Source organism: Salvelinus sp. IW2-2015, unplaced genomic scaffold (genome assembly GCF_002910315.2).
Source record: "Salvelinus sp. IW2-2015 unplaced genomic scaffold, ASM291031v2 Un_scaffold4530, whole genome shotgun sequence".
In the NCBI taxonomy this organism is placed as follows: domain Eukaryota; kingdom Metazoa; phylum Chordata; class Actinopteri; order Salmoniformes; family Salmonidae; genus Salvelinus; species Salvelinus sp. IW2-2015.
Genome location: NW_019945800.1, coordinates 1,991 through 6,578, shown reverse-complemented (window position 1 = coordinate 6,578; position 4,588 = coordinate 1,991). Strand labels below are relative to the sequence as shown.

General features: G+C 43.0%; 1 long non-coding RNA gene across 1 annotated transcript; it reads left to right on the top strand.

The window, feature by feature from the left end:
• Nucleotides 1-841: 841 nt before the first annotated feature.
• On the top strand, nt 842-3,874 carry LOC139026358 (uncharacterized). The gene is made up of 3 exons (XR_011478139.1): nt 842-883; nt 3,441-3,486; nt 3,850-3,874. It is a non-coding gene; the product is annotated as an uncharacterized lncRNA (long non-coding RNA).
• Nucleotides 3,875-4,588: the final 714 nt, after the last annotated feature.

Here is a 4,588-nt window from a genome sequence, read left to right as displayed (position 1 = left end):
GGTGTTGTGCTGGGTTAATGATCTTTTATTCAGCCTGTAGGTACTAGTTTCACTGGGTGGTGTTGTGCTGTAATGTCTTATTCGCCTTTGGTAATGTTTCCACCTGGGTGGTGTTGTGGCTGTTTTGTCTCTTCAGCCTCGTAGGTAATAAGTTTCACTGGGTGTTTGTGCTGTTTGTCCTTCATTCGTCCTGACGGTACATAGTTTCACTGGGGTGGGTGTTGTCCTGTTCTGCTCTTATTTCAGCCTTGTCGGTATAGGGTTTCACTGGGTGGTGTGAGCTGTTATGCTTTTGCAGCCTGTGGTAATATCTTCACTGGGTGGTGTTGCTCTGTTAATGTCTTTTAATTCCAGCCTGTAGGTAATAGTTCTCAAAAATGGGGTGGGGATGTTGTATGCTGTTCTGTTTATCAGCCTGTAGGTATAGTTTCCACTGGTGGTGTTGTGCTGTTTATGTCTTCATTCAGCTGTAGTTAATGGTTTCACTTGGGTGGTGTTGTACTGGGTTATGTCTTATCAGCCTGTAGGTAATTCAGTTTCAAGCTGGGTGGTGGTTCGTGGTGTTTGTCTTATTCAGCCTGTAGGTTAAATGGGTGTTCCCTGGGGGTGGTGTTTGTGCCTGGTTATGTCTATTCAGCCTTGTAGGTAATAGTTTTTTCAACTGGGTGGTTGTTTGTGCTTTATTGTCTTTTATTTCAGGCCTGTAGGTCAATAAAGTTTCACTGGGTTGGGTTTTGTATGTTATGTCTTATTTTCAGCCTGTAGGTATAGTTTCAACTGGGTGGTGTTGTGGGCTGGTTATGTCATATTCAGCCTGTAAGGTAATAGTTTCACATCAGCACACTGGGTGGTGTTGTGCTGTTATGTCTTATTCAGCCTGTAGGTATAGGTTTCACTGGGTGGTGTTCTGTGGGGCTGGTTATGTCCTTATTCAGCTGTAGGTATCAGGTTTTCACTGGGTGGTCGTTGTGCTGTTTTATGGCGTCTTATTCAGGCTGTAGGTAATAGCTTTTCAAACTGGGTGGTGTTGTCTGTTATGTTTAATTCAGTCTTGTAGGTAAAGTTTTCACACTGGGTGGGGTGTTGTGCTGTTTATGTCTTCAGCCTGTAGGTAATGTTGTCACTGGGTGGTGTTGTGGCTGTGTATGGGTCTTATTCGCTGTAGGTTAGTTTCAACAGTCGGGGTGGTGTTGTACTGTTTGTCTTATTCGCCTGTAGGCTAATAGTTTCACTGGGTGGGTGTTTGTACTGTTATGTTCTTATTATTCAGCCTGGTAGGTTAATTGTTTCAACTGGGGTGGTGTTTGTGCTGTTATGTCTTATTCAGCCTGTAGTTAATCGTAGTTTCACTGGGTGTGTTCGTACTGGTTATGTCTTATTCAGCTGTAGTAATAGTTTCACGGTGGGGTGTGTTGTGCTCGTTAATGTCTTATTCAGCCTGGTGGTAATAGGTTCACCTGGGTGGTGTTTGTACCTGTTTATGTCTTATTCAGCTGTAGGTAATAGTTTTTCAACTGGGTGGTTGTGCTGTTTGTCTTATTCAGCCTGTGGTAATAGGTTTTCCCTGGGGGTGGTGTTGTTAACTGGTTATGTCTTATTCAGCTGTTTTAGCGCTCATAGTTTCAGAACTGGGTGGTGTTGTGCTGTTATTCTTATTCTGTTCAAGGGTATAGGGTTTACCCTGGGGTGGTGTTGTGCTGGTTTTCGTCTTTAATTCAGCCTGTTTAGGTAATAGTTTTCAGCTGGGGTGGTGGTTTGTACTGTTATGTTTTGTGTGGTCGGGGCTTCAGCCTGTAGTACTAGTTTACTGGGGGTGGTGTTGTACTGTTTGTTTAATTCGCTGTGGGTAATAGTTTTCAACTGCGGGTGGCTGTTTGCTGTCTTGTCTTGATTCAGTCCTGTAGGTATAGTTTCACTGGGTGGTGTTGTGCTGTTATGTTTATTCAGCCTGTAAGGTATAGTTTCAACATGTGGGTGTTGTAATGGGTTATGTCTTTTCAGCTTAGGTAATGTTTCACTGGGTGGTGTTTGTACCTGTATGGTCTTATTCAGCCTGTAGGTAATAGTTTTCACTGGCTCGGCGCTCTCGTCTGTTATGTTTATTCAGCCTGTGGTAATAGTTTACTGGGTGGTGGTTGTACTGTTATGTCTTAATTCAGCCTGTAAGGTATAGTTTCCCTGGGTGGTGTTTGTACCTGTTATGTTTTTCGCCTGGTAGCTATAGTTTTACTGGTGGTGTTGTGCTGTTATGTCTTTTTTCAGCCTGTGGTAATAGTTTCCCTGGGTGGTGTTTTGGTACTGGTTTATGTCTTATTCAGGCCTGTGGTAAGAGTTTCATGGGGTGGTGTTGTGCTGGTTATGTTTCTTTTTCAGCCTGTCGTAATAGTTTCACACTGGGTGGTGTTGTACTGTTAATGCTGTCTTATTCTTTCAGACCTGGGTATCTAGTTTTTCACGACGGGTGGTGTTTGTTATTCATTCTTTTCAGCTGTAGGATGTTTCAACTGGGTGGTGTTGTACTGTTATGGATCTTATTCAGTGTCGGTCATGTTTCAACTTTGGGTGGGGGTGTTGTGCTGGTTTATGGGGTCTTATTTCTCTGTGCGGGTAAGTTTATCAAAATCACATGGGTGGCTTGTTTGTGCTGTTTGCGTTTTATCTCAGGTTGCCTGTAGGTATAGTTTCACTGGGGGTGCGTGTTGTACTGTTATGTCTTATTCGGCCTGTAGGTAATAGCTTTCACTGCGGTGGTGTTGTACTGTTTGTCTTATTCAGCTGGTACATGTATCGTTTCACTGGGTGGTCGTGTGGTACTGTTATGTTTCTTAATTCTCAGCCTGTAGGTACTCAGTTTTACTGGTGGTAGTTGTAGCTGTTATGTCTTAATTCAGCCCTGTGCGGTAATGTTTTACTGGGCGGTGTTGACCGTGTCTGTTTATTCAGCCTGTGGTATAGTTTTTCACTGGTGGTGTTGTCCTGTTATGTCTTATTCAGCTTGTAAGCTAATAGTTTCACCTGGGTGGTGTTGTGCTGTTATGTCTTATTCAGCTGTAAGGGTAATATTTCACTGGGTGGTTTTTGGGGGGTTTTTTGTACTTTATGTCTTATTCAGCTGTAGGTAGAGAGTTTCCATGGGTGGTGTTGTGCTGGGGTTATGGTCTTATTCCGCTGTAGTAATAGTTTCACTGGGTGGTCGTTGTCTGTTAATGGTCTTAATTCCGCCTGTAGGTAAAAGTTTCCTGGTGGTGTGTACTATTATGTTTTCTATTCCAGAGCTGTAGGTAAGTGTTTCACTGGGTCGGGTGTTGTCTGTTCTTTCTTAATTCCGCGTGGTTAGTTTCACTGGGTGGTGTTTGTGCTGTTCTGTCTTATTTCAGCTGTAGGTAATAAGTATTACGCACTGGTGGTGTTGCGTGCTGTTATGTTTATTCAGCCTGTAGGTAATAGTTTCACTGGGTGGTGTTGTACTGGTTTGTTTATTCAGCTGTAGCGTATAGTTTTCGACTGGGTTGGTGTTGTATGTTATGTCTTATCGCTGTATGTAATAGTTTACCTGGGTGGTGTTGTACTGTTTTGTTTATTTCAGCCTGTGCGTAATAGTTCACTGGGTGGTGTTGTAACTAGTTATGTTTATTCAGGCTTGTAGTAAATAGTTTCACATGGGTGGTGTTGTACTGTTATGTGTTATTCAGCCTGTAGGTACTAGTTTCCTGGGTGGTGTTGTGGGCTGTTCTGTCTTAATTCGCCTGTAGGTAATCAGTTTCACTGGTGGTGTTCTGCTGTTAGTCTTTTCAGGCCTGTAGGGGGTAATGTTTACTGGGGTGGTGTGTACTGTTATGTTTATTTCAGCTGTAGGTAATAGTTTCACTGGGTGGGTGTTGGTTAACTGTTATGTCTTATTCAGCCTGTGTAATGTTTTCACTGGGGTCGGTGTTGTGCTGTTATGGTCTTCTTCGCCTGTAGGTAATGAGTTTCGACTGGGTGGTTGTTGTTGCGTTATCGTCTATTCAGCCCTGGTAGGTATAGTTTCAATGGGTGGTGTTGTACTGTTTATGTCTTATTCGCCTGTAGGTATAGTTTCGATCAAAACTGGCGTGGTGTTGTACTGTTATGTCTTATTCAGCCTGTAGGCTAATTAGTTTCATGGGTGGTGTTGTGTGTTATGTCTTATTCGCCTGTAGTATAGTTTTTCACTGGGTTGGTGCTTTGTGCTGTTATGCTTATTCAGCCTGTAAGGTAATATTTTCATCTGGGTGGTGTTTCGTGCTTTATGTCTTATTCAGGCCTGTAGGTTATGTTTTCACTGGGTTGGTGTTGTACTGTTTATGTTTATTCAGCCTGTAGGTAATGTTTCATAACTGGGGTGGTGTTGTACTGTTTGTTTATCAGCCTGTAGGTCTAGTTTCACTGGGGTGGGTGTTGTGCTGGTTAATGTCTTATCTCAGCCTGTAGGGTATGTTTCACTGGCGTGGTGTTGTGCTGTTTGATGTCTTATTAGCCTGTAGTTATAGTTCCTGGGTGGTGTTGTACTGGTTCTGTTTATTAGCCTGTAGGTATAGGTTTCAACTGGGTGTGTTGTCTGGTTATG